General features: G+C 36.8%; 1 long non-coding RNA gene across 1 annotated transcript; it reads right to left on the bottom strand.

Moving 5' to 3' along the window:
* Positions 1 to 21,779: 21,779 nt before the first annotated feature.
* LOC127855882 (uncharacterized) lies at positions 21,780 to 24,863 on the bottom strand. Its single transcript, XR_008037783.1, has 3 exons — positions 23,844 to 24,863; positions 22,394 to 22,579; positions 21,780 to 22,004 (listed from the first exon to the last, which is right to left on the bottom strand). It is a non-coding gene; the product is annotated as an uncharacterized LOC127855882 (long non-coding RNA).
* Between the last annotated feature and the right edge of the window lie 3,042 nt (positions 24,864 to 27,905).

The raw sequence follows: 27,905 nt of genomic DNA, 5'->3' as shown, positions 1-27,905 counted from the left end.
TATTTTCGGTGGAACATATAATTGCCAGTTTGTAGTTACTCCTTCCTTCCTTCCTTCCTTCCTTCCTTCCTTCCTTCCTTCCTTCCTTCCTTCCTTCCTTCCTTCCTTCCTTCCTTCCTTCCTTCCTTCCTTCCTTCCTTCCTTCCTTCCTCCTTCCTTCCTTCCTTCCTTCCTTCCTTCCTTCCTTCCTTCCTTCCTTCCTTCCTTCCTTCCTTCCTTCCTTCCTTCCTTCCTTCCTTCCTTCCTTCCTTCCTTCCTTCCTTCCTTCCTTCCTTCCTTCCTTCCTTCCTTCCTTCCTTCCTTCCTTCCGTCACAATTGTGTTACAGTTTCTCATAGAACCTTCAAATACTTTACCGATCTCTTTCATATTTGGCTTGTAGGTACATTGCATGGACCTCCATCTTTTGATGATGTTTGAGGTCACTGGGGTCAAGGTCACCGAGGCTTATAATAGATTTTTCCGTCACAAGTGTGTTACAGTTTCTCATAGCACCTTCAATTCTTTACTGATCTCTTTCATATTTGCCATGTAGGTACCTTGTATGGACCTCTACCTTTTAATGAGATTTGAGGTCACTGGGGTAAAGGGGAAGGTCACAGAGGCTAATAATATATTTTAGGTAGTTATTAACACATAGATTGACAAAGCGCATCATCGGGGAGTATACATCAGTTTCACTGATATTCTTGTTTAATCTTTTAGCAATACTTCCAGAACTTCCAGAACTAATTATTTAACAATTATATAACAATTATACATCTTAATTTGATAGCATCAACAACATATTGTTGTTGTTTCTCTTTATTTTCTAAAGAACAAGTTTACGCCGATGAGTACATTTGACAATTATTTGCATTTTAATACAAATATTATGTCGTATTTTTTTTCTAGAACTACTTTTTCTTCACTCTTATTGTAATGTTTCATTCATCTACGTGTTGTGCATTTTGAAAACAAAATGTATAAGACCGCTTTAAATAACTCATACTATCTCTTTCTGAACAAGTTATCAATGCTCATATAATAATAACAACCTTACATAAGTCCGAGGTAATGTGATTTCTGTAGAAATAAGTTCGTGTACGATTACTACACATATCATATGGCAAGTTTGATTCGAACTCACGAGCCCCAGATTGGGACAATAGCCCGACCTACGGTTTATTATCGACGAGATATAATATTTATAAAATAAAAAGGAGGTTTCAAGGACTTAAGGTTTCCTTTTTCTTGTAAAATTATTAATGACAACCTACACTTTTATCTGTGTTTCAGCTTCTTGTTTATACACACTTTTTAAAGGTGAATTAAGATATAGATGTTTTACCTCATATATTAAGATCCAAACTGAAACCACTGCAAGTACTGCAAGTACTAAAACTACTGCAAGTAGTGGAGATTTGTTTCATCAAACAATACAAACTGAAACTACTGCAAGTAGTGGAGATTTGTTTCATCCAACAATACAAACTGAAACTACTGCAAGTAGTGGAGATTTGTTTCATAAAACAATAAAAACTGAAACTACTGCAAGTAGTGGAGATTTTTTTCTTCAATCAATACAAACTGAAACTACTACAAGTAGTGGAGATTTTTTTCATCAAACAATACAAACTGAATCTACTGCAAGTAGCGGAGATTTGTTTCATCAAACAATACACACTGAAACTTCTGCAAGTAGTGGAGATTTGTTTCATCAAACAAAACAAACTGAAACTACTGCAAGTAGTTGAGATATGTTTCATCAAACAATACAAACTGAAACTACTGCAAGTAGTGGAGATTTGATTCATCAAACAATACAAACTGAAACTACTGCAAGTAGTGGAGATTGTTTCATCAAACAATGCAAAGTGAAACTACTGCAATTAGTGGAGATTTGTTTCATATAACAATACAAACAATTTCATTTTTTATTTCATACTTCTATATTTCAGAATATTTCATATTCTGAAAACTTAGTTAAATAAAAACGAGAGGGTAAACACATAGCTGGTAACATGTTTTGTATTAAACTGAGTTAATTCGAATGATGTATATAATTCACAAAGTTGTCGTCGTTTTGCGCCGACTCGGTTATTTATTATTTTCGACTTTTTAAAAGCTATACCTAAGATGCATTTTATTTAAGAAGTAATTAACCCGAAATAAATATAAATTTAGTGAACAAACACAATCAATAATTTCCAACGTCAAAAATAAATGAAACTTTTTGCACAAACAAACCTCTATACCCGTATTCTTTATTAAAGGGCATTCTAAGCTGAATCGATTTAAGCAATACAAACTATATGTCATGTACAAACTATGAAAGAATTTGACACAAATCAAAATCGACTGTTTTTGCACCTTCTTTTTTCCGGCCGTTTGTTTGTGGAATGAAACTTTTTTCAGTGCAATTTTCTCCTATAGCCTCTAACCTTTTCATATTTCAGCGATTTAGAAGTGAACAACTAATAATGCCCTATCTCTGTCTCCATCAGATAAAACCAGAACAATAGTATAAAGTGTTAAACTTGCCTTCGAGAACACTATGGTATTTTTTAAGAGAGTACAGCCCTACATGACTCAATTATTTTGTATACTGTAACCTTTACTTTCGATTTGCTTTAGGCTACACTGTATCTGTAAAGCAAGGCGACGACGCTGTTCTCTCCCTTCCACGTATAGAATTGTGTGGCCAGTACACGCTTCTGGACCCTCTTCTTCGTCCAGTGGTAGTATTGGAAAGCGGAAGCGTTGCCAACCCCATCGAGTCCTACGCAAACAGGGTGAAGATTGAACCGACGTCGGATGGTTTCCGGTTTATGTTGCGTAACTTGACGTTACAAGATGCGGGGAAATATAAACTCGCGACATCATCATTGACTACATTGGAATGTATAAATCAGTCATACGACATTTCTGTCTCAGGTAACGTCAGTTGGTTAAAAATCGTTGTAATGAGAATAATTTTATAATTAGCGCTGTAACGGTGCATGTAGGCATCATACACGACTTATATTGCGCTTGTATTGTACTTGTAAATGTCTTTGGTGTTGTAATTGCAAACTATTGCTGTTATAAAATATGTGAGCAAGTAGAATAATTAAAAAGAAACATAGTCGGGCGTCTCTTATAGATGACAATTTTCGATGCACTTACTGACATATTCATACTTCTCATTATTTTTTTCCTTTCGCTATTTTGGCTTAAAAGATATGGCACAATTGTAATTATTTGCATAAAGTGTATGTCTTTTAAGACAATATTTCAGTCTAGAGTTTAAAGGGATCTTTTCACGGTTTGGTAAATTGACAAAATTGAAAAAAAATGTTTCATATTCGCAAATGTTCGGTTTAGTTATGATATTTGTGAGGAAACAGTATTACTGAACATTTGCCATGGTCTAATAAAGCCATTATATGCATCATTTTACGATTTAAAAACCTAAAAATTATAAAGCCTTGCAACGCGAATCGATTGAATAATTTGGTTGTTTGGGAGTTATGTAGTTGTCTTTTAAATTTGTGAAACTACGAAGATTGCTTATATAACGTACAAAATGTGCTTGGCAGGATAGCTCAGTTGGCTAATGCGTTTTTACTTCAGAATTCTGGGGGTCACTGGTTCGAGCCCAGCTGCGGGCTCCTTTTTTTCCTTCCTTTTTTAAATTTTCTTTTTTCTTTTTTACTGGAGCTTTTAAAATTTAATGTTTACATTTTTCAATATAAAGCATTAAATGACAAACTTCAAAACATGCCAAAATCTGTGAAAAGGTCCCTTTAATTTGTGTGATCCAATGTGTGCGTGTTTAGTTTGTTTATAAGAAAACGAAATAATTAATAAATAATTATTATAAAAACACAGGGACGACGTTCAAGACATATCAATAACAGTCTCCGCAACCATGAACATGCATGATATACTAGAAACTCTAAAAACTTTGAACGGAAATGCAAATTTAGTTGTTGATATCTGTCACAGGCGAGTCATTCACCACGTGGAGTAGCTGGTCGGACTGTTCAGTGGAGTGTAGCCCGAAGATTCGGCGCACTAGAACACGAAAATGCACCGTTGTCGGTGGGTGTGTCACCCTTGGTAACACACAGGAGACTCAGTCGTGTGCTAAGGGGGACAACTGTGGGCGTAAGTATTGTTTCGAATGTTGAGTGCAAAACTGATGTATGAACTTAGAACTTCGGAATAAGATACAGCCTTTTTAAAATCGACCAAATTCCTATTGTGGTCAGAAATTGTTGTGGTCAGAACGAAACAAACACAAATAATTATGATGCATGTAGTGATTTCCAGTTATAACCGAATGAGATACAATGACCATAAAACGCGTTATTTGAAGTGCTTTCATATACTCTTGTCTAAAGTTATTTATTGTTACAAATCGATTGCGGCTTATTTGCACGAATACATTCACATGTCATATTCATCATCAAAAGTTTATTAATCGATAAACAATCAACATGTGAATGATCATAATAAGTGCGTTTGCTCGGCGCGGAAACATGAAGCATACAATAAGTCTAGTGGTTAAGGTGTTTTAATTCTAACATAAAACGTACCGTTTTCCAGACTGTGCTAGAGTTATCTCATTAAATCTAACCGATGTTTATTTAAATGAGTACTTTTGCTGCGCTACACTACGTCTAGCGCGATTTCTGAAAGTATTTGTCACGCTTGGCTGAATCACGGTGATGCCTGGCGGAAGGCAGAAATCGCGCTAGACGCAGTGTATGCTTGGCGGAAGGCAGTAATCGCGCTAGACGAAGTGTATTTAAACCATATTTTGTTTGCTTACTTAGGGCATACAGAAAAACTGAAAAACAAAAACATAGACGGACGGACACATGTTTTATTGTGTTATTTACAACAGTAATCAGTTTCCATACTAAAATAATATTTTATTTCACGCAAACAAGTATAACAACATAGCAATATACACCATATAATTGTCATTTAAGAATATGAATACAAATAAACACAGTCGACGACAAGAACACGTCTATTAAGGAGAGTATTTCTAATAACAAAATCAACTTGCATGTATTAACATACATTAGTAATTTACGATTTTTTATATGACACTCATTACTGGTGGAATTTACATACACATGGGTTAGTATAAAATATACGGTGTTTTTTTAATCAATAGTGTTACACTACTTTATCATTGCGGTCAACAACCATCCGATGTGGGCTCGTGTAGATAATTCATAATTATAAATACGCAATAACAACGTTCAAACACCTAACGTGTGGTCTAGTTGCCCTATATTGGCGACAGGCTCGCTCAAGCCTAACCTACTAAATCTGGTCTTTCTTAACCCATTTATGCCAAGCGTCTAGAAAAAAAGGCCTTGGTAAACAGCGTAGACCCAGATGAGACGCCGCATGATGCGCTGCGCTGCGCGGTTTGCTTAATTTAGGAATTTCTGTAAGAAATATTCTATATATAGAAATACATATACTAGACATCCCTACTTTTGGAAATAAATTTATCCAATTTAGAAGGATGGAAGAGTCCACTAGGCATAAATAGGTTAAGACGTTCAGTGTACCATGCACTACAATGCGGGCACTTACAGACCAGTTTGCAAAATGTGTCTATTACTGAAACTGAAATAATCGATTTATTCAAAATTTTAATAACCAACAAAGCTGTTTGTGAAGATTTAATCAGTCATCTTGTTCTAAAGCGTACTTGCGAGTCTATTTCAAAACCGTCATGCCTTTTGTTTAATAAATCACTACAAGAATGCACATTTCCTTCATTATGGAAAAATGCAATTGTGATGCCCTTATTCAAAAAGGGTGACTCGAGCATACCTTCAAACTAGCGCCCAATCTGTTTATTAAGCTGTTTAGGAAAACTTATGGAGCGTGCTGTATATAAACACTTGCATAACCATTTTATTGCACACAATTGGATTTATTGCAAAGAATCAGGATTTCTTAGAGGGCACTCAACATTCTACCAACTCATTGATATATTTGATCAAATAGCTTGATCTATTGATGACAAGAAACTTAATTTTATGATATTCTTATATATATCTAAGGCGTTCGACCGTGTTTGGCATCGAGGTCGTTTATTCAAACTTAAACAAAATGGCATAAGTGGAGATATACTACAAAGGATAGAGAGTTACTTGTCTAACCGTACCCAAAAAGTATTTGTCGGCTCAGCAAAGTCGCAGTCATTAGAAGTAAATGCGGTGTACCCCATGGCTCAGTATTAGGACCGTTGTTTTTCTTGATTAACGTTAATGATATTGTAGAAAACCTTTTAAGTATTACCCGACTGTTTGCGGATGATACTTCATTATCATGTTCCACAACTGTATTAGCTGATCTCGAGGGTATTTTAAATCATGATCTATGCCTAATTAACGTATGGGCAAAGCGTTGGCTTGTTGATTTTAATCCCCAAAAAACCGAAGCTATTATATTCACAACACAAAAGAATATTCCTTTTCCCAAGTTAATGTTTGGTAACGTACCCGTAACATTTGTTGATGAACACAAACATCTCGGTCTTACGCTTAGCAGCGATGGTAAATGGAACAACCACATAAATAATATACTGACATCCGCGTCGAAAAACCATCGGCGTTATGCGTAAAGTTAAGTACAAACTATCAAGAAAATGTCTAAATCAAATATACTTTACACATTTGCGGCCATTATTAGAATACGCGTGTATTGTATGGGACGGCTGTACATTGTACGACAAGGAATTACTTGAAAAAATCCAAAATAAAGCCGCGCGTATTGTCTCAGGCCTAACCAGATCCGTCTCACTTAAAAACCTATACACTGAAGTTAAATGACCAAGTCTAGAAAAACGACGAAATTATCTACAACTAATTAATATCTACAAAATGCATAACGGCCAGTGTCCCAATTACCTTACTAACCTTCTCCCACCAACAGTTCATGAACAATCCTCTCGTAATCTTAGAAAAGCGGAAGACTTTACTATTTTATCAAGAAGAACTTTACCGTAATAACTCAATGTTTTCGGACACTCGAAGTTTTCGGACTACCTTTTTTTTAGCAAAAATAATTATTTTTCGTGACTCTTAATTTTCGGACACACGAGTTTTCGTCCATAATTAATGTCTCTAAGTTTTCGAACAGTACATTTTACAGCGCTATTTTACCAAATTTCGGTCCTGTTTTCGATCTCTAATGACACTTCGATCACTGACTGACTAATGGGGTTGTTTACCTTCGGGACTTCGGTTAATAAACCATTGCCCGAGCACACTGCTTAACATATAAAACTCTGCATTAAAAGGTCGAAAACTGCCATAAAATGGACAGCCCAATTTTAATGGGCTGTACCATTGATACAAATAGAAAACTTTGCAGTGTTGGTGCGTTGCTTTAATAAAAATCTATTGGCTTAAAAATATATATACTTTACTTATTCAAAAGCGTTAAAAACGCAGTACTTAATAAAATTAATAAGCAATGTCTTGTCTAAAGCTGTAAGAAAGCGGTGTTTTTATTGGTTGACAGTATTTAAAAGCATGGCTCTGATTGGTTATCTCTCTCACGTCCGCGCAAACGCAAGCAGGTCAATCCGTTTTGGGATGAAAAAATTCACACAAATTCACACAAAGAACGACCTTGACATGGCGTCTGCTCTTGCACGGACGTGACAGAGATAACCAATCATACTGTTTGCGTCTGCTCTTTTGCACTTTTAAAATGTAAACAAAGCATATGAAATAAGAAGGAATAATTACATCTATTACTACTTGTATCTGTTTGATTGGTATATGTTATTTAAACTATTATGATGAAGCTATATTAATATTATTGTTACTATTGTTATTATTATTATAATTATATGTATGATGTTTGTGTTGAAAAGAGAGAGGAGGAGAATAGCCCAATTTTTATAAGTATTGATGGTAAAAACACATACTATTATATGCGGTATCATCATTACTAGACCCATTGTTCAGTATTTACTGCAATGGGTTGTTGGAGTCTTAAAACTTTGTGATCTGTGTTTTAAATGTTAAAATCCAAATAGGATTACTTTTTGTATAATGCCTATACAAAAGTAAAAGAATACACTGGTGTGTAATATGTTTGAGAAACAAAAACACAATAATAATATTTAAGGATTTTCCAGATCACAAAGTGGTTTAACATTGCTACTTTATATTTACATACATAATTAAGTACCGGAATTAGGTGTATATTTTAAGGTTAAAATGAAATGTCATACAACAAGATCTAATCGATGGGAAAATATGCTTATTTGCGAAAATTAATAAGTAGGAATGTTAGAGCCGGATTTAATAGTTCTCATATGTAAAGTGAATTTGCATGTAGACATACAATTATATGGAGAAAAAAAGAAGAAAAAAGAAAAAAAAGAAAAAAAAGATAATATATAACACATAGGGAGTATAACTCTCAAATCTATATTTATGTTGCAATTGAGTTTTTAAAGTTATTAAGAATTGTAATGTGTATAAATTTATGTGTATGGCTCAATGTTAAACACTCTCAGACAGGGAATATAGCCGTAAAGCTCCAACGTGAGACCCTGTCTGTTTGGAACTTAAAGAGGATTGGGCTATGGAGAAGAGAAGTCCCACCAGAGTGGCGTTAAAACAATATTTAAAAGTGAGATTAGTAAAAACCCTTATATAATAAGGGTAATGACTTACGTGTCCCCAAACGGTCACCTTTATGGGGCCTCATAAAAATAATGGGTAAAACAATGTGCTTTACAGTAAAAACTGAGAAAAAACAACTAAATTTGTACAAAAAGTACTTTATTTACAATATGTACAGTACTATTTGCATTTATATATTGAAAATACAAGTTGCCACCCTGGAGGGTTGAAAGTAGAAGAAAAGATTTTGGAAGTGTAGGCCGGTGTGAGTTGGGGACAAGCCAGCAGGGGTGATGTCACTCGGTTGAACTAAGGGAGGCAATTGTGGGGATGGAGTCTACAAAGGTTGTTTCCCCAGGACCAGAGGGAGTGCACGGTAGATGAAAAATAGTTTGAAAACAATTGAAGAAAACTTGAAAAAAGTATGATGTAAAATGGTAAAAAGTCCAGATATTACCTAGATGCAATAAAAGAAACACAAAAAGCTCTAATCAAACCAACATTATTTATATATTGGGGATAACAAGGGAGGAAATAGTACAAAAGTACCTTGTCTGGTATGTTAAATGGCAATTAAACAGAAACATTGAAGCAATTTGCTATATAACATAGCAATTTAACATAAAATTAATAAAATTTGCTATATAAAATAGCAATTTTAACAAGAATTAGTGTAATACAGAGTATAAAGTTTGCTATGATGTAGGAATAGCAGTAATAAGAAAAAAAATAAGGCAATTTGCTATATAAGAAAGCAGTTTCACACAAAAATAAGGAAATTTGCTACACAAAATAGCATTTTAACAAGATTTAGTGAGATACAAGGGACAAAATGATACAATATGATCGAAAATTAGCAACATCAACATAATCGGCAATAATACCAAGGAATTAGTATTACCCTGGATAGGGCTAAATTAGGGTTTTCCATGGTTTAAGGCCCTGCACCGTGCACTCCAGTCCGACATGGCTCTTCGGGTTTGAAGGGGAAAGGGTGAGGTTTCAAAGGGGGAGAGAGGGGGTGCAATGCAGCCAACAATCCCAGTTTATTGGACAGCCTCGTCCTTTCTTATATTATGAAATGCCATAACATATTAAGATACTGAAAAATGTAAGTGGTGGCCTAACGTCATACTCTCATAAACAATGTTTTAAAACAAAGAAAACCAGGTCAATCATTGGCCTGATTAGAAAAGGCGGGGTGGAACAATAAACCCATTAAAAACTAAAACAAAAGTGTGTAAAAGTGACACAAATCAAACACAATTACTAGATTACGTCAGATTTGCGCAACGATTACACAGTTTTTAAAAGAAAACAGTCACAAGACTGAATAATTGGTTGGTGTTGGCTGCTATCCCTCCCCCAATGATCTAGATTTTGTCAGTTATCTGACAATCCAGAAGGTATTTGGCGAAGGCAGAGAAGACCGGGCCCCTAGCTGCTCCCTTGGGGTCTAGCACGTTGGAAAGGTTTAAAACTAATCCATGGGAGTGCAATGCAGCTTCGAGGTGGTCCCTCTGAGTCTTATGGTTAGGACAGTGCAGCAGCATGTGGGGCGCAGTGAGGGGTTCCTGGCACCCAGGACATGCAGGGTCTACACCGAGGACATACTTTCCCGCGCCATCGGGTAATAGGGTGGTTCCCATCCTCAGGCGCGTGATGGCTCTGTCAAGCACAATGCTTGCTGAGTATCTGTCAGGCGGCTTTAGGGTTTTCGCGGGTCTGGTAAAAGAATGTCGACGGGAAGACAAATTGTCGGTCCGGAGATTCCACTCACCCACGACAAATTTCTTTGTCAGGGAGTTGATCTCAGTAGGTGCCAGGGGTTCCCCAGTATCTTCGGCCCCCCTCAAGAGGCCCTCCTTGGCTTCCCTGTCGGCCTGCTCATTCCCTCTGACGTTGACATGCGCTGGACACCATACTAATGTGACCTTTAAAGATTTATCTAGGCACTGTTGATAAAGTTCCAAAATGCTAGCTAAAGTATCAGGCCTAGATCTGCTATTTCTGTTTTTATTGACTCAAGAGATGACATTGAGTCTGATAAAATAGCAGTTTTAGTAGGTTTATTGACCAATATCCAGCACAAAGAGTATTTAATTGCCAAAAGTTCTGCTGTAAAAATAGAGAGATTGTTGCTGAGCCTGTGCGTTGTTTTGGTAATATTTTTTTAAGGAATTACAAAAGAGTTGGCTACCAAACCAGAGTTAGGGATTTGGAGCCGTCAGTGTAGATTTTTAGATGCTCAGCATACATATTATTTATAAGGGAGAGAGCTTCTGACTTGATGAGTTGTGGCAAGTCAGTTTTCGTTATTTTATTAGAGAGTGATGGGTCAACATCAATGGGTCTAAGCGTTCAGGGGGGGGGGGCCTGGAGGGCCTCAGGTCTGCTACAGGTACCTTGTCGAGGCCGGCATCTTCAACAAGGGCCCTAATACTCGCACCAAATGGTAGGGCGACGTGCTTACGCTTAAGTATTTTCCCCCTGATGAAGGTGCCAGTCCCGACAAGTTTGTTAACGGGGTTTGAACCATGCCGAGACTTAGCTCTGGCCCAGAAGTTAAGGAACTGTTGTTTTCTGCGCAAGTCAAGAGGCAGCACACCGGCCTCCTCCTAAAGCAGTGCACCCGGTGGACAGTTTAGGGCTCTCAGAGCTAACCTAAGGGCCTTGTGTTGAATGGCATCAACCATTTTTAGGGCGTTTGGCTATGCACATGCATAGATCTGGGCTCCATAATCTAGCTTTGGACGTATAAGGGACTTGTAGAAAGTTAAGATGCCATTTTTATCTGATCCGAAACCTGTGCCTCTTAACATTCTCATTAAATTTAGGTCCATTTCGCCCCTTTCTGCCGAATATTTGAAGTGGTGAGTAAAAGTTAACTGTTTATCTAAGTACATACCTAGAAATTTCACCACTTTTCAAAAATAATTTTGTTGCCGCCTTAATTTAAGTCCAAAGAGTGCTGAATTTGGTCGCCAAATAGTACTCCTACTGTTTTGGTTGGAGAAATTTTGAATCCCCATTCAATTGCCCATTTCCATATGGAGTTTAAGCCTGCTTGAGCCGTCTTTTGCAGGCGTAACATGTTAGACCCCTTTAACCAAGTGTCTGAATCATCGGCAAACTGGGAGATAACCATTCCTGCGTCTTTTACGGCATCAAGTAGACCGTTTACGATGAGAGAGAACAGAGTTGGGGATAGTACGGACCCCTGGGGGGGGGGGTCTGCGGTCATTTATGGCTACCTCTGATAACTCCCCATCGACCCTGACCTGGATTTTACGGCCCTCTAGGAAAGCTCCGAGGTAACGGAAATAGTATCCAGTGATTCCATAGTCAGCTAGCTTTTTTAATATGCCAAAGGTCCATGTTAATTCAAAGGCGGCCTGAAGGTCCAAAACAATTGCTAATACTGATTGTCCTTGATTTTTTGCAGAAACAATATCATGCTGTAATCTAGCTAGCTGATCTAGAGTGGTTCGCTCCTTCCTAAAGCCAGATTGGAAGGGGTTTAGTATGTTATTTCATTCCAATAAGTGTTCTATCTATTTTTGACCATTACTTCTAATAATTTACCTGCGTGTAATGTTAAACATATTGGACGATATGAGTTTGGATCATTTTTGTCCTTACCGGGTTCAGGAATTGGAATCACTGTGGCCTGCTTCCACTCGGGTGGTACCGTGCCTGTCTATATACTTGATTGAATAGGTTAAGCCAAATTTTTAGAGTTATGGCTGGCATATTTTTAAACATTAAATATGCTTTTCTGTCAGGCCCCGCGGCGGTGTTGCTCTTGGTGTTAATGACACTTAATAATTCTGTTATAGTTAATGGTAAACTGAGAGGCGTGCTGTTGTCCCCAAGCTCATTTAAAATATGTTGGTGCTCAGTCTCAAACCGCTTTTGATAATTCAAAGTTTCAACGGAAAGGTTTGAGTCACTGGAAACAGATTGGAAGTGTCGTACAAAAAATTGAGCCTTTTCCCTTGGTTTAGTGGCAATTTTGCCTTTGTATTTAAGTAGCGGTACAGGGGTGAATGATTTTCCTTTACTTCTGTGAATTTTTTGCCAAACATCTCTAGTATTTTTGTTATAAATAATTGTTGAATCACAGAATTCTTTCCGATTTTGAGTTTTTGCGTCCAATATAGCCCACTTTTCCTGATTTTCGAGGGACCTATAATTACGAAGATTATGCTCAGCGGGGTTCTTTTGAAGAATTGTTATAGCTTTTTTACGGGTTGTTCCGCCGTGGAGCACGCCTCACTGCACCACGGGACCCTATTTCTGGCCTTAACCTTGCCGGAGGAGACCGGTATGCTACATTCCGCTATGGACAGTATCTTGCTGGTTAAGATGTTACAAAACAGATTTGGGTCCTGGGAGTGAACATCTGCAATGGAGAGATCTGAGCAGAGGTCCCTAAACTGGGCCCAATTAGCTTTTTCCAATAAAAACGTTTGCTCTCCTGAGCATTGAGCCTCAGTTCCCTGTGCAATATAGTTGAGCAGGGTTACCTGTTGTGGGAGGTGATCAGATCCCATGGTATCATTAACGGTTGCCCATGCAGACGCACTTGCTTTCCTGGCATTAACAGCAGTAGCGTCATTGTGGGAGTTTAAACCAGTGGGGTTAAGTCTGGTTGGAGAACCGTCATTGAGCAGTATAAGGTCTTGCTCGTCCAATCATTCTATAACCGCCCGACCTTCTGCATCTGAATTGTTGGAACCCCAAGCAGGGTGATGTGCATTAAAGTCCCCTGTGAATATTACGTCATAGGGTCCTTTAATGGTCCTTAATTCCTTACAGATGCCGTTCAGAATTTCAAGATCACATCCTCTTGAATATAAATTGACCAGGAGAAGAGGCCGGTTCTTGTCAATAACCAATTTAATTGCTAATGCTTCAATAGCAGTGCTACCATCAGATTTAAATTGGTTGTTCAACCCCAGGTGTTCATAATTAATTGAGTTTTTAATATATATGGCAAGACCACCAGCAAGATTATGGTTTAAAATACCAAAATTTTTAAATTCACAATTGTACCCAGGTATATATTTTACTGTGCTATTGGGAAATTTGGTTTCCTGTAAGCATAGGATATGAATATTAGGGTTATTATCAGTAAAGTACTTTAACTCTGTAAGTGTGTTGGCGGTAAGACCACCGACATTGAAAGAAATGATTTGCAGATTACTGTCCATAGTGGTGTGACATTAACTTGCGTTTATACTGATTAATATTATGATGCGGAGATTTAACTCCTAGTTTATGGCCAGCACAGGCCCCTATGAGTTTCGCGGGGGTCCTGGCAAGCCGAACAGGTTTCTTGTTTACGCAGAGGGGGCCGCCGGCCGGGGGAGGGCATCCTGGATATGCTATTTTAGGAGGATCCCCAGTTCCAGAATTGATTTTATTAGTTAGGGATTTATCAGGGGGATGACCTTTGTTAGTGATACTTTGCAATTTTTGAACCGAGAATCAGTTTTGTTATAAATGTAAGAGATAGCACGACTCCCAGTTGGCCTTGTATTGTCCTTTAGTATCTCAGCAACCAGATCCGCCAGCTCGCTGAGATATATTTTCCTATATGTGGGACATGTTGCTGGCGGATTCTTGATTTAAATAAATGAATCCCCAGCAAACGAGTTACGTCTGCTGGTGTTGTCAGCAGGGGAGCTCATTGGGGATGTCTGGGAGTCGACCATTTTGGGACGGTTAGGAGGGACACTAACTCGGGGCTCCTCCTCTATTTCGCAGACACCAGAGATAGTAAGATTCTCCAATATACTGGAATGCACCGACACCATAGAGTCTCTCCCCGTCACATCAAACATGAAGTCGTCCGACAATGTAGGGCCACTACAGGTGGTGTCGCTAGCACCGTCGGTCAACGTGGTGGACGGGGAGGACCCCCTGGTAGCCACAGGAGGGCGTCTCTGAGTGGGTGAATCCCCCTGTACGTACAGGCGATACAGGGGGGGGGGTGTAAATCCAGGGCCTACACTTCCAACTGACTGGAGGAGGCACTTAAAGGGCATGGTATTGTGGGACAGGTTGTGGCTATCCAACCCCGAAAGTGCCTCCCCTAGTTAAGGAGTCAGGTTTTAACTCTGCCCGTTGGATGGTTTGTTATAAGAGACCATTGTAGTGGATTGGAGAAAGTTGGTCACCAAAAAGGAATAATAATGATATAGATGGTAATCCTAGGTAAAGTGTGCAGTGTGTCAACCAATATAGTGTCAATTATCACAGTAATTTTATCACACTACAAAGTACAGCATTGAATGTGAGCACCGCACCGGTAAACAACCTAATAAAGTATATATGTTAATGGAGATAGTTAATTAGGTCATTTGGTAATTTATTTGTTATAATGAAAGAGCCAAAAATAATAATTTCCGAATACCAAATGACGTCCGAAATACTGTAAGTTTTGGAAAATTACGAAAAAAGAAAAAAAGGATCAATGGACGGGCAAGGAACAATAATGTAGCGGTGGCTTGATGCTAATGGTATAGAAGTGGAAGGTCCTTCTTCTCTTTACGTCAGTTTTCACTTTTCTTTTTCAATGGGGGTATAAGCTCTGTTTACCTCTCTACAAGATGGCGACCGGAAGATGATGACACTTCGATCATGGGGTTTTACAACCAGATTAACATAATAAAACATGACAGGTGCATGCCTAAGGGCAGCGGACCATTACCTTTGCGTTACATGTGCATTGGGTAAATAACCTTGTAAACCGGTATTAAACAATGGTTTCGCCCGATAGCTTAGGCGTTATGACCAGGGGTAGCGCCAATTAAAAGTTCAATTATCTACCGCAATGGTACTACCCCTTCTTAGTAAAATAACGGTGACAAATAACAAACCTTCAACGTGTGATACACCCTATTGCAAGTTTTACGAGGTGGAAGTTGTTAGACAACAACTATCGGAAATGAACAAATAAATAATTCATTGCTTTTCTTGTTGCATTAATTGCAGGTTCATACTAGCGAGTATCGGTACATCACATGCTCATCTTTGAATTCGTTGGTCAAAGTACAACCTTGTAGTAACGTTCTGTCAAATTAAATAAGCATTTAAAATTATTTAAAATGCAGTGCAAACATATATTACAGTAATTTATACTATACGGCATGGTATTTTACAAGAGATTGCTATAACCGGTAGTCGTTGATACAATTGACGCTATTTTCGGACTCTCAAATGTTCGACTCTAAGTTTTCGGACACCTGTATTTTGTGAATATTTTTAGTATCTAAGTTTTCGGACACGAAAAAAAATTATTATTTTTAAGTGTCCGAAAACATAGAGTAATTACGGTACTTTATTCGCGCTCGTTTTTACCATCTTCAATAAGTCTATCGAATTCGTTACCTATTGATATACGAAACATTGAAACTATTTCGAATTTAAAAACTTCATTGAAACATTTATTTAATTTATGGGAAGATAATCCCCAATACTTTTACACTGGGGATAGACACTCATCAATTTTACATGCCCGTTTAAGAAATAACTGCAGCAACCTTAACTCAGACTTATTCAATAATCTATTAAAAAACATTCCCCTATGTGCGTTCGGAAATGATGTTGAAAATGTTGAGCATAACTTTTTTCGTTGAAATACATACCATTTGCAGCGAATAGTTCTATTTACTGCGCTAAGATCGTTTCATCCCCTATATATATATAAATTGTGAGATGCTCCTTTATGGTAAGCCTTCTCTTAATAATTAAAACAACACCATCATTTTTAACGAAGTTAAAAAATATATTACTACGACAAAGCGATTCATTACTTAGCTAACTCTTTTTTTTACATTTTGCTGGACAGGACTTATTACTTACTACTATATTACTATCTTTAGTACTATCATTATTAATACCTTCATTGTATAAGATATCACTATATTTTCTATAAAAATCATTATTATTATTTTGTTTTATTATTATTATTACTATTAGTATAGCTATTCTTGGTAACTACTGTTATTATTAGTAGTACTGTTGTCATCATATAATAAATATAATTATGGAGATTAATGTTCTAAATTTTATACTGTGTAAATGACATGATTAATATTTTATGTAAGTCTGTCACCATTACAACATGTTAAAACTATCGCAAGGGAAAGACCCCCGATAATGTTGAAGAACTTCAGGTCTAACCCTTTTTCCATTATGTATGTATGGACCAATGAATATATTAGTACAATAATAAAATATGTTTAAAGAAAAGGTAAACTCTAAAGGTTAACCCAGTTATGATCTTGTTAATACTTGAATTATGTTTACAACGCTTGCAAGTTTGTACAATACTTGTGGACTGCGATTAGTGAACCGACCTATAACTTTGCCTTCACACCCCTCTTAACACCTACTTGAACGTGGTATTGGATTTCTGAATGTGTTACAATCGGGAGGACATCACTCTAAAACGAGACACCTTATGTGCCGTGTTTTATTTCAATTAACCCAACAAAACTTTTGGCGCGATGGTCATATAATTAACCCATTTTTGCTTAGTGGACTCTCCCATCATTCTAAATTGGATCAATTTATTTCCAAAATTAGGGATGTCTAGTATATTTATTTATATATTAATAATATTTCTTACAGAAATTCATTTAAGCAAACAGCGCAGGCCCAGATGAGACGCCGCATCATGCGGTGTCTCATCTGGGTCTATGTTGTTTGCCAATGACTTTTTTACACGCTAGGCATAAATGGGTTTAATCTTTTTAAACGCAAAATGTTGTTCGTATGCGATGACCCCACTTGTATTATATGATCATTTTCTTTTTGCGTACTTTTTATATTGTCTTTAAAAATTATGTTGTTTCTCAGTGATTTTCTATCCATAAAAGACCACATTGAATCATAAATTTTATTTTTTCCGATGAAGCTGAAGTCTTTGGGCATATATGAGAAATTATTCCTTTGTACACGACATTATCCCTGTGTACACGACATTATCCCTGTGAACACGACACTATCCATATGTACAAGACATTATCCATGTGTACACGACATTATCACTGTGTACACGACATTTTCCCTGTATACACGACCTTATCCATGTGTACATGACAATATCCCTGTGTACACGACACATATGCACTGCATAGAAACAAATCATTATATTTTGATTGAAAAAAATATAACGGTCCTATTTAAATATTAATCGGTAAATATTCCGGCGTAACTTGACTGTACTTTCCAAATCAAACGGTTGCAAAATGTATGTGCTCAAGGCAAGAGTAATCGTACTGCACAAAGTAAATGTGTGCGCGAATTTTCTTCCGTTTCGTTTTGGCGGTGTAAGAACATTATGAAATGTCGATGCTTGATCCGTTATGAGGTTTATATACATTATGACATTTCTAATAAGGAAGCTCTCAAATGAGCTTTCATATAATGTTTAAATTCTTTTTAAGTCTGCAAAATATTTTCGTGACGAAAAAAATAACGCTAGTCCTAATATCCAGTATGTAGCAAATATGATATATCAGATTTATAAAAATACAAGAGGACCATAATGGCCCTGTATCGCTCCACTGCTGAAAAAGCTGAAACAAATATTATCGGCATGTGCAAATACTTAAATATAGGCCCTATTTAAGCACATGTACACTTTTGCGACCCTTTGGGCTAGGTCAAATTTAACCCCAGGGGCATAATTTGAGCAAACTTTGTAGAGGACTACTATATCTCACTGCATACAAAATGTGGTAGCCCTAGGCCCTAAAGTAAAGGACAATAATATGTTTAAAGTTTTCACAAAATACGCGAGATATAAGCTTATATAATGTTCAATTTTGTGACCCAAGGGTCAGGGTCAAATTTGACCCAAAGGGCATAATTTGAACACACTTGGTAGAGGACTATAAGATGTTACTGCATACCAAATTTGGTAGCCATAGTCCGAATGGTTTTCGACAAGAAGATTTTTTTAAGATTTCACAAAATAGGCGCTTTATAAGCGTTTATTCAATTGTGTGACCCCCTAAGCAGGGTCAAAGTTGACCCCAGAGCCATTATTTGAACAAATTCGGTAGAGGACTATTAGATGTCACTATATACCAAATTTGACCCTAGGCCGGATGGTTATGGACAAAAAGTTTTTGCAGTTTTCACAAAATAGACCTTATATAAGCATATGTTCAATTTTGTGACCCCCAGGGGCAGGGTCAAATTTGACCACAGGGGCATAATTTGAACAAACTTGGTAGAGAACTATTAGATGTCACTACATACCAAATTTGGTAGCCCTAGGCCCAATGTTTATGGACAAGTAGTTTTTTTTAAGTTTTCACAAAATAGGCTCCATATAAGCGTTTGTTCAATTTTGTGACCCCTAGGGCAGGGTCAAATTTGACCTCAGGGGCATAATTTGAACAAACTTGGTAGAGGACTTTAAGATGTCACTACATACCAAATTTGGTAGGCCAAGGCCCAATGGATATGGACAATAAGTCTTTAAAGTGTTCATAAAATAAGCCCGTTATAAGCATATATTCAATTTTGTTATCCCCGGGGCAGTTTCAAATTTGACCCCAGGGGCATAATTTGAACAAATTAAGAAGAGAACTATTACATGTCACTTCATACCAAATTTGGTAGCCCTATGCCATACGGTTATGGACAAGAAGTTTTTAAACGTTTCCCACAATAGGCCTTATATAAGCATATGTTCAATTTTGTGACCCTCGGGGCAGGATCAAACTTGACCCCAGGGGCATAATTTGAACAAACTTGGTAGAAGACTATAAGATGTCACTACATACCAAATTTGGTAGCCAAAGCCCAACGGTTATGGGCAAGAAGCAAGAATATTTTTTTAAGTTTTCACAAAATAGGCCCTTTATTAGCATATATTAAATTTTGTTACCCCCGGGGAAGTTTCAAATTTGACCCCAGGGGCATAATTTGAACAAACTAACAAGAGAACTATTACATGTCAATACATACCACTTTTGGTAACCCTATGCCATACAGTTATGGACAAGAATATTTTGAGGTTTCACATAAATGCCTTATTTAAGCCTATGTTCAATTTTGTGACCCTCGGGGCAGGGTCAAGCTTGATCCAAGGGGCATAATTTGAACAAACTTGGTAGAGGGTTATAAGATGTCACTACATACCAAATTTGGTAGCGTTAGGCCCAATGGATATGGACAAGACGTTTTTAAAGTTTAAACAAAATAAGCACTTTATCAGCATATGTTCAATTTTGTGACCCCCGGGGCAGTTTCAAATTTGACCCCAGGGGCATAATTTGAACAAACTAACAAGAGGGCTATTACATGTCACTACATACCAAATTTGGTAGCCCTATGCCATACTGTTATGGACTCGAAGAGTTTTAAAGTTTTCACAAAAGGCCTTGTATAAGCATATGTTCAATTTTGTGACCCTTGGGGCAGGGTCAAACTTGACTCTTAGGGGCATAGTTTCAACAAACTTGGTAGAGGACTATAAGATGCCACTACATGCTAAATTTGGTAGCCCTAAGCCCAATGATTATGGACGAAAAGATTTTGAAGTTTTCACAAAAATGCCTTATATAAGCATGTGTTCAATTTTGTGACCCTCGGGGCAGAATTAAACTTGACCCCAGGGGCATAGTTTCAACAAACTTGGTAGAGGACTATAAGATTCCACTACATGCTTAATTTGGTAGCCATAAGCCCAATGGTTATGGACGAGAAGTTTTTTAATTTTTCACAAAATAGACCCTATATAAGCATATGTTCAATTTTGTGACCCCCGTGGCAGGGTCAAATTTGACCTCAGGTGCATAACTTGAGCAAATTTGATAGAGGACTATTAGATGTCTCTTTATGCCAAATTTGATAGCCCTATGCGCAATGATTATGAACGAGAAGGTTTTTTTAAAGTTTTTACAAAATAGGTCTTTATAAGCAAATTTTCAATTTTGTGAGCCCCGGGGCAGGGTCAAATTTGACCCAAGGAGCATAATTTGAACTAGTTTGAAAGAAGTTCACCCCAGGAATATTCTTGAAAAATTTCATCAGAATTGGAACAGTAGTTTAAGAGAAGACGATGTTTAAAGAAAAAGTTAACGCACGGACGGACGCACGCTCGACGGACACAGGACCATGACATATCCCGCTGGCCTTTGGCCAGTGGAGCTAAAACAAAATATAGGTCTCTGGAAAACCGGACTTAATGCATGTGTGTACAGACACGCGAAAATCCAGTCTTGGTGGAGAGTGACCTTCCAGTGATCTTGGACGATACGAACAAGTATTAAGCCCTGTTTTCCCGGATACCGGCAATTGTGCCTTTTAATTCAATAAGAAGCATTAAGGCTATGCTGCCTCATTACGCCTATAGATATTGTCTTGCAATCCTTTTTTGTATTCCCATTTATTCAAGTAAAATATTCTGTTTAACATGCACAAAATCAGCATATGTTTAACGATATTTATTTTTATTATGTCACGACAGCGCTTTTACGTTGGAGACGCTGACATGATATTTTAAAGTGTTATCGGATACCCATCCGATAACAGTTTTAAGCTCCGCCCATCAATATCCGTTTTAAAACTCCGCCCATATTTGGTTTACTCAATGAATTTTTTTAGCGTTCCATGTTTTAGCCCCGCCCATTCTGAGAACTACTTTTTTGTAGGCGTGGTATGTCGCTTCTTTAATTTAAATGGAAACAAACAGCGATTCATATTTTATTCAGAAGTTAGAACATGAATAAACAAGAAGTTGTTTTTTAAACAAAACTAACACCTTATTAAGTATATATATATATATATATATATATATATATATATATATATATATATATATATATATATATAGGGAAATATAAATTAAATGAGCATTAATCAATGGAAAAAAATTAAACAAATACAAATGTGCGCCGCTACCATTCACTGGCTGCAGATGAACACAATGTAAAACAGTAATGATAAACATTTAAAACGTAACACAAATATACTTAACACGTTTTAAATAAAATATGACAGATTTGATCAAGTTAAAGAAGAATTTATGACAAATATTCACTAAACATCTCGTCTAAGATAATATATAAAAAAAATTAACTAATACTTTACAAATAACAAATGCTTTCCTTGTTTGTGTCATTCTTATAAAATGCAAGGCAAACAGATGAATAGCATACACAATGAATTGACATTGACAAAGTAAAATAATTAATACTTGATTGAGATGCTTTGCTGATGCCTGACATGCCTAATAATACATGACAATTTCAATTTTTAAATGTCTGAAATCAAACTTTCACACAAAAATGATTCTATCTCCACAACCAAACAGGAAATTTGTGTAGTCAACCTGAAAATAAAATAAAGAATCCTTAAGAAAAAAAAACATCATCAAACATTCATTGCATAACTGCTATAACCCTTTCAGTGCTGGAACCGAATTTTGAAAGCCTTTGCAAACAGTTTGGATCCAGATGAGACGCCACATTTTGTTTGCTATTCTGATAGTAATCTTTAAAAAAAATGAAGAAAATGCTTATTTTACAAATTCAGCAGACGACATTTTAGCAGACGACAAATTTCCCAGCATGCAAAGGGTAAAAAAATAAAAATCCAGATATATAATTTGTATTAAAATTTAAACTTTATAAATATAGTGACATATAGATTTATAACATGTTCAGATAAAACAATTACATAAATACTCTCAAAAATAAATTTGTCGACAAAAAGTATTACCTTTCCGACAAATTAATTAGATGGGTTGATGTGAAGCTGTGCCGGCATGCAGTTGGGGGGGGGGAATATCTCGAGTTGGTTGAGAGGCAGAGAAAGACTCGGACAAGTGCAACTGACGAGGGTAGAACTGTGCCGCCAAGAATTTTGGTAGATATCATCACCCATGGAATGTGTTGTCGCAACTTTCTGCCATTAAAAGAAAAACATTTCATATTATAATAAAAGAAAACAAATCCAACAGGAGATAACATTTCAAAATAGAGTGTTTTAATAACATTTTTATGGCACAACTTGAACAAATTACAACTTTAATAGACACAATATTATTAATACAAAATGAAAATGTATAAACTCCACTTTATATAAAAATAATTTAGAATTTCTTCTAACTTAAAATATTTTTATTATGGACTCGGGGCTTTTTTTGCTTATTAAGGGAATAGGTGTTTGTTTTCCTAATTTGAGAAATTTGCGAGTCAAATTTTTACAATTTAAAGAAGTTCGTGACTCAAATTTTCACAAATTAAGAAAAGTTTGCAACTCATTTTTTCACAATGTTGATCTGTGGCCGACACAATTTTGAACAGTTTTCGACACATGTTTTCAAAAAAGTTGCACAGCGCGCAACTCATTTGTTCACAGTTTTCAACAGTGATTTTTTTATGAACAGTGCGTGACTCAATTTGTTCACAATTTTGAACAGTGTGCAACTCATTTTTTAAAATTGTGTACAGTGCATGACTCATTTTTCCACCATGTTGAATTAACAGTGCGCGACTCATTTTTTTCCAAATTTTGAACAGTGCGCGACTCATTTTAACAAATTTTGAACAGTGCGCAACTTATGTGTTTTCACAATTTGAAGAGTTTGTGACTTATTTTTTGTAATTTTGAATGAACAGTGCCCCACAAAATTGTCCCCCATTTTTGAACAGTGCGCAAATGATTGTTCCAAATTTTGTACAGCGCGTGACATGATTTTTTCACAATTTTGAGCAGTGCGCAACTCATTTTTCCACAATTTTTTAATGAACAGACTGTCAGTGCATGACTTATTTTTTTGCAAAAATTTGAACAGTGAGCAACTCATTTTACAAATTTTGTACAGCGCGTGACTCATTTTTTCAAAATTTAATTTATGAAAAGTGTGGGACTCATTTTTCCACAATTTTGAAAACAGAATGAACAGTGGGCAACTAATGTTTCCCACAATTTTGAACAGTGCGCGACTCATTTTTTCAAATATTGGTACAGTGCATGTCTCATTTTTTCACAATTTCGAACAGTTCGCAACTCATTTTTCCACAATTTTGAATAAACAGTTCGCGACAGTAGAACAACTGGCACTGATCATTGGTTCATCAGCATGAGAATGGGTGTAAAAAAATGGCACAAATAATGACACATGTGTGTTTAAGCATGTATACATAACAAATTCAATGAAACTTACCAACCACTCAGCCAGGAAACATATGGTGAAGAAGCTGCGGGATTCAGCATGCTCTCCCACTGATATTATGCAGATCAGTGGTCAAACTGGCAGTCAACTTATGTTGGGATTTCCCAATTGTGAAGATATTAACCTCAGCAATCTCCAAACACAAACATGTTCATTTATTGTCAGTCAAACACCAATTAATCCATCATATCACCCTGACAGTCTCAAAACACGATGCAAAACCAAAGCATTTTCGTTTCGTCTAACACACAGCTGGTAACGTCGCTGAATATTGCACAAAAGCAGCTTCATTATGAAGTTCCAGCGACTCGAAATACACAAGTAGTCGAGTTCCCCACCCACTTTGACTTCGCACGTGAAGGCTTGTTTTTTTGGGAAAACTGTTAACATCTCACAACTAAACGTATATTACGGAGATGGACAAGATGAAAAATAAATCACTCTTATCACTTCCAAATTGCGCACTACGTTAAAATCCCGTTCCATTTGATTATTGTATTTATTGTTTGAACTTTTCACTCTACACATTCGCTTTGAAAATAGTGGTTGGTGTGTACATCTTGGAAGTATATGTCGAATGTGTTATTGTAAAAAATATTGGTATTGTGTTTTTAGTACAGAAATTGTTCTTTTATGTTTCGATTTCTCGCTTCAATTTTTGTATTATGTGCGTTTAAATTTGATTGTTTGTTGCTTACTTTCGAACTATTTTTTATGTGTAAATATATATGCATAGACGCTAGCGGATGTAATCAGGTTGCTACTAATTTGCATATTTATTACCGTATCTACATCAATGAATTTAGCGGTTGTTTGTTTTGTGAATATTTTCTTATTTACTTTAAAATGTGGCATAATAAATAGAATATATGGTTGGTGACTTTTGATATCATGTGATATAAGACTCGTCCGATATGGCGTGTGAAAAGGCTCGGCAAGCCTCGCCTTTTCCTACGCCATATCAGACTCGTCTTATATCACATGATATCAAAAGTCACCAACCATATATTCTCTATAAGTTAAGCGAATCTGTATAACTCTGTTGGTTTGAAAAAAGTATTTTAAAAACCTCTCTCGATTTGATTTGTAATTTAAAGGTTGACTCAAATGAAATTGCATTGCAAGAGTAAATTACACGAATAGTAGCTATACGACTTAAAATATCTAAACCCGTGACGCTTTTGTTTTTATTATTGCTACATGAAAGGTATCTTTAAAACAATATACGAATTTCGCCAATAGACTGGAGCGCGTGGGGTCAGTGGGGCGAGTGCAGCGCCAAGTGTGGCAAGGGATTCCAGGTCCGCAAGAGGGCGTGTGTGAGCGAGAGTGCCGTGCTTGTGAAGAGCTCGCTGTGTCCCGGTCACCCTACCCACTCTCAGATGTGTCTTACAGTATGCGAAGGTGAGAATCGAGCACTTGATTCTCATTTGTCATGTCCTCATCGTTGGTTATTTAAATTTGGAGCACGTCTTGTATATTGTGGTCAAAGCTATCGTATCACGTCGTCGCTACAGTACGTGTGTTTTATTTAAGTATTTTAACAAATGTGAACGTTGACCATTTTTTGTTTTTACTGAATATACCGAATACGCATTACCTTATTGATGATTCAATTAATTAAAACTATTTCATTATTGTAAAACTGTGTTCGCAACGTTAACGATGTTCTTACATTTGGTATTGTTTGTTAATGTCTACTCAATATCACGCAAATGTTATCAGCATCTTGTGTCACGTGTCTGTCAGTCGTTGGCACGTGGTCCACATGGGGTGAATGGAGCGCGTGCTCAACTTCATGTGGGGTCGGCACGAGGTTGAGGACACGTAACTGCTCCTCTGAAACGATGTCACGTGACGTGACATTGAACTGCACGCGGGGCAACACGACAGAGAAAGAGTCGTGCGTTAGCACGTGCAAAGGTTGGTGGACTTACAATGTGCGTCATTACTTTGATGGAGAGGTGCTCTCTCTTGTACAATGATTGTTAAAAATCATCCTAATTGTTTGCTCGCACCTAACACAATTCCACCCAGTTATTAAAGGGTTCTTTTCACGCTTTGGTAAATTGACAAAATTGAAAAAAGTTGTTTCAGATTCGCAAATTTTCGTTTTAGTTATGATATTTGTGAGGAAACAGTAATACTGAACATTTACCATGGTCTAATATAGCCATTATATGCATCTTTTGACGATTTTAAAACCTAAAAATTATAAAGCGTTGCAACGCGAAACGATTGAATAATTTGGAGAGTTCTGTTTTTGTCGTTAAATTTTGTGAAACTACGAAGACTGCTTATATAATGTATAAAATACTTCGATTGTATGTACTCGGCGGAATAGCTCAGTAGGCTAAAGCCTTTTTACTTCAGGACTCTGGCAGGACTCCAGGGGTTACTGGTTCGAAACCTGGTCCGGGCAATGTTCTTTTCCTTTTTTTAATTTTATTCTTGATTTTTTACTGGAGCTTTTACCATCCAATGTTTACATTTATCGATATAAAGCATTTAATGAATAAGTTAAAAAATGCCAAAATCTGTGAAAAGGCCCCTTTAAAACAATATTATAATATTTGACTTTTTTCTTCTTTAATAACAGTAATCTATGAACATCACAAACTGTAATCGTATGCATGTATTTGTAATTTTAATGCTAGGCATACGTGTAATCCATTTTCTCACAACAGCCAATGTCGGCATGAAGAACTTTACAAACCGCAATACCAGCGCCCTACCATTTGGGATGACGTCAGAAGTGATGACGTCTAAACAAACAAGCCCAGCACCAGTCACCGAAATCGTCCAGAACGTGGTACGAACCAGTCGATGTTGTATCGATTTTCAAGAGTTAAGCCTCTTTGAAATGATTTATTGTGTACAACTCAATTTCGCTGAATGTGCGTGCTCCATTAAAATTTTAATTAAAAACAACCGTGTTGTTTTAAATATCCAATACACAACCGCGTCTGCATCATTAACTGATGGTAAATATATCGTAAAGTATTAAAACAAGCCACACTGGTGTACAATCGGTAGTGTTTAACAATTTGCCGCATGTTTGTCAATAAGGTTTGAATACAGTTTCTGCAATATATGTAGTTGAATTAAATACATTAATTATCTTTTAAGTAGCTTTAACCTTACAATCACTGCAATAGAACTATAAGAAACAGAAAGATATACATATTAGATGCAAACATATAAAAACTAAATAATTCCTACCTTCTGTTTATTATATCGTGCAATAACTTATCACATTTCCGATTTTTGATGTCCGTCCCGGTCGTACCATTCGAAAGGTCGGGCCCGTAACATGTTCATTAAAAATTAAAATTGTATTCACGGCGACACTTGCCAAGTATTTAAAAAAGTCGATTTTCAGAATTCAACTGCAAGTTTAGTTGCTAAAAAATCGTAAATTATATATTCTTGGGTAGAATCAATACTTGCTGTCTTTGAGGGATATCTAAAGAACAATGGGGATCGAGCCCGTGACCACCAAATCGATGGGCTGACACCATACCCACTTGTCCATGGCGACCTTCGGTATCATAGGACGTTTATAAGAATGGAACCAATGTCATTTCAAAAAGCCTAAGGCTTTCGATGCAATCGAGTTTAAATAAATAGGTTTAAACATTTTAAACTTACATAATAAATTGAATACAAACTCGTGTAATAGTCGAATCACTGTAATGCCCTTTTCCTGTACACAGACGACCATTATGCCTGACGACGCTGGTTGGAGGGACGACAAGCTCACGGTGGCCATGACGGCAGCCGGAGTCGCGTGCGGTGTCACGGTGTTGGCGGTGGTCGTTGTCGTCGGTGCTCTCAAGTGCTGCCGGAAGGGGGAGCTGCGTCGACCGAGTCTGCCGACGATCAGACCCGGTGAGCGGTTATACTATTTAGTAAAAATGCATACGGTCAAAGTATTTCTAGTACAAATTTGCAAATAAATACACTGTTTAAAACTGTCAAGTACAACCAAAAAATGTAAAATCAGTAATCAAATACGATAATCCAAAATGACTTTTATATATTTAAATACAT

This window comes from Dreissena polymorpha, chromosome 13, assembly GCF_020536995.1.
Source record: "Dreissena polymorpha isolate Duluth1 chromosome 13, UMN_Dpol_1.0, whole genome shotgun sequence".
Taxonomy (NCBI): domain Eukaryota; kingdom Metazoa; phylum Mollusca; class Bivalvia; order Myida; family Dreissenidae; genus Dreissena; species Dreissena polymorpha.
This window is presented reverse-complemented; position numbering and strand designations above follow the sequence as displayed.